Genomic DNA, 10,714 nt, shown 5'->3' with positions numbered 1-10,714 from the left:
AGGGAATGGCCTCAAGTTGCGACAGGGAAGGTTTACACTGGCTATTGGGAAGTATTTCTTTCCAGAACGGGTTGTTGGGCCTTGGAATGGGCTGCCAGGGCAGTGGTGGAGTCCCCATCCCTGGAGGTGTTTAAGAGTCGGGCTGACATAGCGCTTAGGGATATGGGGTAGTTGGGAACTGTCAGTGTGAGGTTAATGTTTGGACTAGATGATCTTCAAGGTCTTTTCCAACCTAGATGATGCTGTGATTCCTATTGAATTGCATTGCAAAATCCTGCCACTGTAGCTTTCATGGGGGAAGGAAAAAATGTTCTGCATCCGAGTGTCTGATTTTGATATTCTGTCCCAGAAAGGGCTTTTGTGTTGCCAAGTTGGGTTTGCATCACCTTACTTTTTACAGGAAGCAAATGACACATTTTGGCTAGCTGCAATGGCATTTATGGCATATTTGTGGCATTTCCCATACTGTTGTCCTTTCTGGAGAGAAACTGGTCTGAGGGGAAGATTGTTTGCCCAGAACTGGAGCAAAACCAAACTAAAATGATCTCAAAATCCCTTGTGAGATGGCATTTCTCTTCTGTTCAGTCTATCCGATGAGTCTCTGACCTTGCTCTAGCCCTGCCTAGTCCATATCAGGAGATGACCACACCATCCCAAGGGGTGCTGGGGGGGGCACCTCCGAGAGACTGCAGGGTGGTTGACCACACTGCCACCCTGGGGAAGCTCCTGGAGCTGGTCAGGACTGAAACACCCCACGTGCACCAGCCTAGCCTCAAGAGGAGGCTGGAGTCCTGCAGCCAAGATCTGTTGTGACAGATGGAAATGGGAAGGGGTTTTTTATGAGATGAGAGAGAAAAAGCTAAAGGCCACTTTTGCAATTAAGTGCCTTAAATGTGGATTTTATTTCAGTGTAATGGGATGGTTATTACATATAAAAGAAGTGCCAGATGGTTGTTAAAACCACATTTACTAAGTTCTAATAACCGTGCATTTGACCTGTAGCCCATTTAGAGCTGCAACCCTTCATTATATAATAACTCAGGAGCCCTTGCCCCAGGCAGAGCCTCAGGCTGGTCCTTGCTGGGACCTTTGCACAGCAGCAGCACTCACTGTTCAGGGCAGGTCTTGGCCTGGTGGCATGGTTCTCCAGCCCAGGATGTTTTGCCTATCTCTATGTGAGCTTCAGTTGGTTGGTGATGGTGACAAGGACAGAAGGATGAGGAGGTGTGAAATAAATCCACCAGCTTGGGGAGAGGGACTAGGACCCCTCCATGGGGTGCAGGGCAGTGGAAGGTCTCTGCACGCCCCAGGGCAGAGCTCTCCTCTGCTGCCCCACCTGGTGCCACAGGGCTTGGAGGAGGGTGGAGGATGGGGGATGGAGTGTGCATGATGGAGGGTGGAGAGTGGAAGGTGAGGATGAAGGATGGAGAAAGGCCCTGGGAGGAGCAGGAAGCTGGTGTATGGTTCCTTCTTCTCCCCCATGGGAGCTTTGTTTAAAAATGTTCAGGTGCGGGTGCAGGCAGGGAAGGAATGGGATAAATTTACAGAGGGGACTGCAGGTCTTGTCCTCTGCTGCCTCCCTGCACCCTCTGCACAGGATCTGGGCAGCTCAGTCCCTGAAGCGGTCCTGAGGAGGGCAGTGCACAGCACCAGCCTCTACAACACCTCTGGGCTGGATCTGGCCCCCGTGTATTCAAGGAGAGCCCAGGACAAGGAGGGGGGAGTGAGCCCCCAAACCTGTGGGCTGTGCAGCAGCATCCCTCCCCTCAGATCTGTCTGCCAGCTGCACAGCCAGCCTTCCTTCTTTGGTAAAGACTCCAACAATTCCCTTTTTAGGCCTAATACCATCAATCCCAGGAAGGAATGGGAGCCCATTCCCCAGCCCCCAGCCCTGCTGGGGCAGCTCTGAGCAGAGGGGCTCTGAGCAGGGCTACAGCCCATGCTTCGGCTGCCTGCAAATGGCTTTTCAAGGCAGCCCCTTCTTCAGGGTGCTCCCTGCCCTGGCAGCTCCTGCCTCACTGGAGAGGCACCACTGGTCCCCACTCTGCAAGAGCTCAGCCGCTCAACCTTCTTTCCCAGGAGCACACCTCACCCCCGCCAGCACGAAGGTATTACTGCGCTGGCCGGGGTCTGCTTTCCTTATTATTACTCCTGGAAAGCTCTTACTGATGAATCCCAGCTGGGAGACTTTTTTTTGGGGGGGGGGGGTGTGTTTCAGTCTTATTAAATTGTTGATATATTTTTCTGCAGGGCTACTCAGCCTCCCCTCCCCATCCCACTTTGTGCCCTGCTGGCCCCCCTGGCAGCAGGAGTGAAGGACCTGAACCCGACCCTTCCCCTTGGGTGTCATACCCATGGGCTCCTCGGGCACCCTGTCCCCGGGAGCACTGCCCACTGTGGGGCTCTTCCAGTTAGCCCAGTCCCTACACTGGCAGGGTCTGGGGCTGGCAGTGTTTCCAGCATCCCCAGGGCATGGCCCCCAGGTGAGCCACTGCAGTATCATCTCCCATTAGCAAGATGATTTACTGACCCTCCCCACTCTGTGCCACCCCAGTGATGCGACCCACACCCCAGTACTACCGAGCCCTGGGCAGGAGGATTGATAGGGAGTTGGGAGCGGATGGGAACTCATTGAAAGGCTTCAACAGATGGGTTGCGTTTGCACCATTCCCATCATACATGTTGAAACTCTCCTGTTTTTGTGGGATGATGTCAGATCTGGGCTCCTCAGCCAGATTTCCTCTGCTGCTGCAAGGAGATGGAGTGGAGGAGGTGGGAGTGGGAGCGGAGGCCATGGGGAAAGGGAGGGGCCTGGCCGGGACATCCAGTGGGGTCCTACACTTCCCTCTCCATCTCATGAAAGATGGGATGAGGCAGACAGGTGAAATGCTACTGCTCCACCCACTGCTTTTCCTGGCTCCCGTTGGCTCTGACATGCCAAGGCATTTTCCTGGCAGCTTCACTCCCCCTGCAGACCCCACTGGGGCAGAGGGCTCATAAAATCCCAGATGAAGGAGCTGGCAGTAAAACCCACCTTGGGGGTCTGAAGTGATCAAAAGGGAAACATGTCCCGACTCATCTGGAGGCACTGGGTGGGTGGAGGTGCCTGGGAGGGAGCAGTGGGGGACCCTGCCTGCCTGGGAGTTGTCCCCCAGGTTTTCTCCTGCATTTGCCCAGCCTGTGTCTATGCCCAGCCCCGCTGGCAGTACGGCTGCTGCTTGGACCAGGGTGTTTTACCCCCTTAACATCACTGTGGCTTTAAGCTGTGCTGGAAGGGGATGAGCTGCCCCAAGGAGCTGGCAGAGTCTCCTCCTCACCTCCTGCTTTGTTGCAGCCTCGGGAGTGCTTTGCAAGTCCCAGATCCCACGGGGAGTGGCTTGGGGACCCCAGTACAGCCATGCTTTGCCTCGGAGGTGGAGGGGAGCACAGGATTTGGGAGGGATGGAGGAGTGCATGTAGATATGGAGAGCTCCTCAGTATGACCAGCATGGTATCGCCCTCGGGTTATATGGGATCTCTGCCGTTTGGAGGTCCCCAGGGCGTGCTGGAGGGAGGGAGAGGACACCCTAACCATGGGGGATGCTACGTGGGGTGGCACACGTCCCCCCACTGCCTCAGTCCAGCGTGCTGTGTCTGCAAACCGCTCCCGGTTGTCCAGGGCTTATCTCTCCAGGTGGCTCCGGAAGCATTTCCATCTGTGGGGCTGGGGGATGGGGTGGCCCTGCCTTAGGTCCTGGCCCCCAGGAAGAGGGGACTCATTCTCTCACGTGGCCTGCGTGGGACTGGCCCCGTGCAGAGTCGGCTGCTGAACACTTGACAGCTTGTTTAGATAGAAAGCAGGGGGAAATGATATGGCAAGTCCTGCCTCTGCAAGTCCACAGGAGGAAAGCTGCTGCAAGCTGCTAACCCCAAAAGCAGCAGCTCCAGCTCAGCCACCCCTGGGCCCTGGGGAAGCCCCTGCCACAGGCAGCCCCTGGCAGCTGCCTGGGGATGTATCCCACTCCCCAGGCCTGAAGATGTTTCCCACATGTTTGGTATGATGAGCCACACAAAACTCTTGGTATTGCCTCCTTCAGGGACAGTGCAAGCGGTCCAAAGCCATACCCTCGGCACAGGAAAGATTTCTCTGTTTTCCCCACCATGTTTCCCAGGATCAGCAACTGGACAGGCTCATGGGTGCTGTTGGAAACTTGTCATCACAAACTGCTCCCCTGATGGGCTGGAAATCCTGAGGCTTTGGAGCCAGAAAACACACCAAGAGGTAATGTTGGGGTTTGTGCTCTATCCGCTGAAACCGTGGGAGCAGCAGCTGCTGAGATGCAGCATCCTGGCCAGCCTGGTGCCCAGGCCTGCTGGGGCCAGGGGTACCACTGACAAGCAGCTCCAGGCTTCCCTCTGTCCTCCACACTGCCAGAGACAAGGAGTGTTAATAGATATTCCCTGGTCCTACAGCACTTTTCAGTAATGAAATCCTCAAGGGTGAGATTTTCTAACACATCTCTAAGTGACTCTGAAAGCCTTTTGGAAAGCCCTGTTTGCCAAGAAGGGGAAGCAGGCCATTACCTTGGGGAACAGTGATGGTTTAGTGTGGACTCCATGTCTGAAGACAACAGTGACGCTGTATCACTGGGGCGTGAGGCTTGTCAGCTTTGGGGATAGCAAGGCATTACCAGGAGGGGTCTGAAATCACCAGCATGGAGAAGCCTGGAGGTCACAACAGCACCAGTAAATATGGGATATTTGAGCCTGAGGTTTTCTCTCTATTGTAGAAAAGAATAAAGTCAGCACTGCCCCTTGCACTGCCTCCTGCAGTGGGTGGGCAGGTCCTTAATGGTGTCCTCTTGATGCCCCGAGAGCAGGAACATGGGCAAGTGAGAGGCAAAGCTTTGATGGTCATGCAGAGGTAGTGGCCAGGCCAGGGAAAGGAAGGGCTGCTGTGCTCCCCAGGGCTGAGTGATTGGAGGAAACCCTTTTCTGGGCTTTGGTAGTGTATGAGTGTGGGTGGAGGGTGGTGACGGGCATGGGGGAGGACCTGCCATGAAACTCCTGCATGTGGTAGAAATTCCAGCTTGGCTGATAATATTTCCCTTTTGTTCCAGCTTTCCTTGAGTCCCTAAATAAGAAAATAGGCCCCAGGGAGCACTCAGAGAAACTATTAAAAATAATTAAAATAAAACAAAATAAATAAGTGCAGAGAGATTGAAGAAATAAACCCCAGCTGCTCGAGCCTCGGCCTCCTGTGCTGCCTGTGCCAATGCTGCTGGCAAGGCAGGCAGGGCTGCGGCACGTTTCTGAAACACTGAGCCTGTTTGGGAACAGTTGCTTGGAGGTTTCCTCCTCTCCTGGCTGGATCATGATGGCAGGGATTTACCTTCACCCCTAGTAGCAGCGGCTGCAGCTCTCCCCAAGCCCCAGCTGTTTGCAGGCAGGGGAGCAACAGCTATTTCTTTGCACCACACTCATGCAGGGACAGCACTGAATTTTCCAGAAAGACCTTAGGAGCAGGATCCTGCTGAAGGAGATGAATATTTAGGGGCTGGAGCAGCAGTGGGGACATAAATCAGTGTCGCTGCTGTGCAGCCGCTCCAGGTTACACCAGCCCATCTTGGCCCTCTGGGGATGGAGCTGGCTGATGGGTTTTTCTGCTGCCTCCCGCCCCGCTGTCCTGGGGGATACACTGTTCCTGCCTCGCAGCCGGCGGGAAGAAACCAGTTCCCGACTCTTTTAGCAACTGCAAGTATCAGGTTCAGTTTCCTTTGATTCCCTGCGTTTGGTTTACTCTCCTACTTCATAAATATTCAACCACCAGATGCTTGAAAAAGTGCCTGCGAATCCCCCTGGCTCCCCACGTGTTGGTGGGAGCAGAGCCCACAGCCCCTGGCCCCATCCCGCCGGGATCTGGCCCCATGGCTAACACACAGGAGAGAGCCCACGGCCAAAGCCAACAGCTCGTAAACAAGCTGCGTGCCGAAACGCACTCCCCCAGCGTGCGGGTACCAGGCGGGTGACGCAAAACAGCTTGAGGGGGTGTGGGCCAGGAAATGGTGCCCCAAACCACAGGGGTGACTCCAGAGGGACATCCCTGGAGAGCAATGGGTGTGCAGCTGCTCCCTGGGAATTCAGGTTTTGTGTGTGCTTGCTTCCCCCAGCGTGCTGGGATGTGATGCACTGCCTGCCCCTCCCCGTGTGCTGCCCGAGGGCAAACCCAAGGGGATCCCCAGAGCCCAGGGGTGATGGGGTTAGAGGGAGGCTTTTTGCAGGGGAGCCTGATGTTTCCCTGCTCCCTTGCTCCCTTTCCCCCACAGATAGAGGCAGAGTTACTGATCCCACCTGCCTACTCGATCTGTCACCAGGCAGGGACACACACCTGCACTGCCAGGGTGCACCAAGTCTGCAGACCTCCAGGCTGCTGGACACTGCTTCACTGATGGCTTAGCCAGGGATGGAGGGATGATGATGAGAGAAAGAGGGGAAAAAAATCCCAACCCGAGAACCTGTATTACAGAGATTTTGCTTTTCAGCAGGGCAGTGCCCTGGTGAGGTCAGCACCAAGACGGACGGCAGTTTTGGGGTGTGGGGCTGGGGAGCACAGCAGCCCTGCAGCCCCCCCGGGTGCCTGCACAATCCTGCAAACCCCAGCTCCTGCTTAGCTTTCCCATTTCTTGCCAAAATCACTCCGGAGCATGTCAGCACACTGTCATGTAAGGAATCTAATTTCGGAGAGGCTTTTTTTCTCTCTCTCTTTTCCCCTTTAGATACAAACCAGACACAGCTACATTTTATTGGGTGTGAGGGCAGGGCTACCCGCATCCAGCCTTCCTCTGCTCCCTCCCCAAAATGATGCTGGAGTGGATTTGGAGAGCTTGCACTGTTTGTTTAGGACACTTTTCACTGCATGCAGGGACTATCTGCACACGGGTACTTGCGTGCAGGACTCCCCACCCCGTGCTGCAGAAACCCTGTATGGAAACCACCGGAGAAAGAGCCAAATTGCTCCGTGATGTGGCTTTGGTGCTGGTCGGGTGCTGCTTGCCGAGCCCTGGGGCCAGGCAAGCCTTGGAGGAGGGGGATGCTGCTTCTTCCCCTGCTGCATCATTATTTTGCAGCCTGACGCCCCATTCCCAGAGGAGCAGCACTCCCCATAAAGCCCCTGGGAGGTACTTGCACCCTCCTCTCTTAACCCTCATCACTCCAAGCCCCCTCAGTGAGGCCACAGTCCCTGCACATTCCTTCCTCTCTTATTCCAGGTGACAGCACAGACCCCAGAGCCCTTTACCTGCCTGACCCTGTGCTCCCATGCTCTGGGGATGGATAGTGATGGACAAGTCCTGGCCTGGATTCCCCATGCCCTTCTGATCCCCCCCCACCCCAGCCCTGTGGCAAAAGAGGTATTTCCCCTCTCCAAATAACTCCGTGTGGATGCCTGGGAGAGGCAAAGAGCAGCTCCCTTTGGCTCCAAATGCAGACTAATGGTGATCAGCAAGAGAATTAATTGGTTTGGATGGTATTTATGGGCATGGGGGTAATTTCACTGAAGTTTTGCTGATTTTAGCAAAGCTCCATGCCCAGGGCTGGCTGCCACCAGTGCTGAGACCAGGTGGGACCAGGACTCCTAGTTTAGCCCTGCACCTTTGTGCCAAGAGGGAAATTCCCCAGGTGGTGCCAGTGGCTCAAACACAGGGGAAATTCAGGCCCTGTGATGCCAGTGATTCTCCCAGCTGCTTTTTGCATGCTGTCATATCTGTGACAGGGCAGAGACTCCCCAGCAGTGCAAACACCTCCACAAAGACCTGTGTTCTCCAGGCATACTCTGCATGCCTTGCCCTATCCCACTACCACCTCGGGACCACCAGTCTCTAGCCCCTGAAAAATGATGGGGCTGAGTGAGACTTGCTGGGATGGAGAGTATTTGTGATGTCCAGTGAATCAGGGAATGAGAATTCAGAGCATCTCCCCAACCCTCTCCCCACCACTGCCTTCAATGGGCCAGGCAAAGCAGGGAATAGCCAGATATGACCCATGCAGGCAACAGGAAATATGTTTTCATAGGAGATTTTCCTGCTTGGATGTTATTCTTTCACTCCTCATCTCCTGCTCCTCTTGCTGCTGAGGAGCTTCCATCCATCTATGCACTGTGAGCCCCACAGCCTGCTTTGCACACCTGATGTCATCTTTCCTTTCTTAGATGCTTGGCTGGGAAGCAACAATAATCTGTTTAGGTCAGTGAAGGATTAAAATCTTCTCTTGGTCTTTTGAGCTGTTCACCTGCAGACCCACAGAGGGGGTTTTGAAGCCGGGGGCTCCAGTCAGACATGAAAAATTTGTCTCAAAAGTACTGTGAGAACCAGCGAGCCATGATGCCCCTGTGATGAGGGCACAGTGCCAAAGGGCTCTGGTCCTAGCTGGCCCTGCTGCTCTGTCTGCTTCTGCACAGGGAAAGCTGCCCTGCTGCCCAGCCATGAGGGAGCTGCGGCCTCCTGGGAGAGCTCAGCCCCACGGGCAAGCCAAGGGTGCTGAAATCAAATGGAGACCTTGAAAGGCTGCAGGTTCTGATGTTCCCAGAATGTTCCTCAAATGCCACTTGAGCCCAATTCCAGTCCTGCTCATAGCCTGTGCTGTGCCAGCTGGGACAGGGAGCTCTGTCCCCATCACTGCCTGGGACCGGAGAGGTGATGGATAGTGAATCCATAGAGATCCAGAACACAGGCGGTGTCTCTGCACAGCACCTCCGCTTGCTCCTGCATCAGCTCAGCCATTCCTGACCTCACCTCTCCCCATCTGCAGCACTGGCCAAAGTTATCCTGAGCAGGTTCTGCATCCCCAGGGAGGGTACAACCCCCTCTTCCAGGGAGCCCTGGCCCATATGGAGCCCAGCTTTGCAAATGCTCAAGAATTTGTTCAAGAGTTCACTGAAGTTTAAAGTGAGAGCTTGTCTCAGAAGCACCCTCTGTGATGCTTTTCCATCCTAACTCACATCAAATCATCCCTGGACATTTATTGTTTCTGGGCATGCTCCAGTTCCTCCAGGAGACAGCAATCAGAGGGCCTCTCACCTCCTTCTTCTCCTGCCATCCCCAGACTCAGCCCCATCCACCCTAGTTTCCATCCCTCAAAGCCTCCAAACTCAACACCCTCAAAGCCCCCACCAGGAGCTGGGCTGGATCAAGCCTCCAAAGGCTGAGGGCTCTTCATGTGCCTGGGGCAGCTGGTCCAGACCATGGTGCTTACTCTGGATGGTGGTAACAAGAGGGTAAGCAGTATTGGAAGGGCTGGCTGGGAGCAGAGCACTGCAATCTGGGGAGAGAGAGGAGGTGAGGAGATGTTGGAGGATGCCAGAATCCCTGCTGACGGGTGGTTGATGCTCCCTACTGCAATTTGAAAGCTGCTGCAGTCTCAGGATAAGGTTTCCAGTACAAATACTTGGAGGTTTTCACTCCAAGTTTATGTTCCAAGACTAATTTCTCAATATTCATTTAGGGAGTCTGCCTTTCTGTGGGTGTAAATTGGTGTACCTCCACTGCCTTGGAGAGGCCTGCAATGATTTATATCAGCTGAGACGCTGACCCCAAATTTGCAGTTTGCACAAATGTTCCTGCCAATAAAACTGTTATTTAAAGTATTCACAGAAAGTGAACCCAGGAGGCATGTGAACATGGTCCAAACAAATCTAATTAAAGCTTTCATCCAGAAAATTCTTCCTTACTATAGAACAAGAATCCATACATTAATACTTGTCCTCACTTCACTGGGGCTAAAAAACTCAGTTTGGAGGCCCAGGGTAACTGATATTTGTGCTGGGCTGAGCACTTGAAAATCCTGTTGGCTCCAGGACACCTTGGAGCTCCTTTGGTCTCCCTCTGCATCCCCATCCTTATAGTATCTTTCTGGATGGCTCTTAGCTTTGTAAAGAAGCTCACTGTTTAATTCAGACCAGTCCAGCCAGGCTGCAATAAAGCAGAGCCACATGCTGCTGGCTGTGCTGGGGAAACAGTTAAAGAAAACATCTTGGCAGGGGCTGACAGGAGCTGGGGAGGACAGAGGTGCCAGCGTCAGAGGAACTTGAGTGCCAGCAGCTCTCAGAAACATGCTGGAGCTAATCCAGCTGCTGCATCTCAGTGGTTGGGGTGCTGGCTTGGCAATGTGAATTCAAGCCCTTTCAGGCAGATCCTGTCTGATTTTAGTCCCTGATCACCTTGATCTGCATAAACTTTCACAACCTACCCGGGAGGAGCTAATCCAGCCCTTGCAGCAGCATTTCAGAAGTCTCCGTGTTACCCATGTACTCCCCAGGAAACTGGCTGCATACAGACACATCATGGCCAGTGCAGACGCAGCATCCATGACAAGCATTATTTTTTACTGCCTCAGTATCTAAACTTAATGGTGCTGTTACATCAACCCTCTCACCTTTCATCACCTGCACAGCCATGCTCACCTGCCACCCCAGTCCATGCTGCTCAGAGACAAAAATCCACCAGCAGCCTTGCTGGCAGATGAAATATTACTCCCTTGGCTTTGAAACCAGACAGTTAGAGACTCCTTTCCTCTCTTCCAGTGCTACCATGGAGGGGCTAAGCAAGGGCAGAGACTCCCCAGCAGTGCAAACACCTCCCTTGTGAGCTCAACAAGGGATAGAATATGGCAGGGATTGCATTTGCATCAAACTCAGCAGGACCATTGCAGACAGCAAAGGCTGGGAGAATCTGTTGCAGCT

The sequence above is a fragment of the Athene noctua genome, chromosome 16, assembly GCF_965140245.1.
Source record: "Athene noctua chromosome 16, bAthNoc1.hap1.1, whole genome shotgun sequence".
Taxonomy (NCBI): domain Eukaryota; kingdom Metazoa; phylum Chordata; class Aves; order Strigiformes; family Strigidae; genus Athene; species Athene noctua.
Note: the sequence above shows the minus strand (reverse complement) of the source record.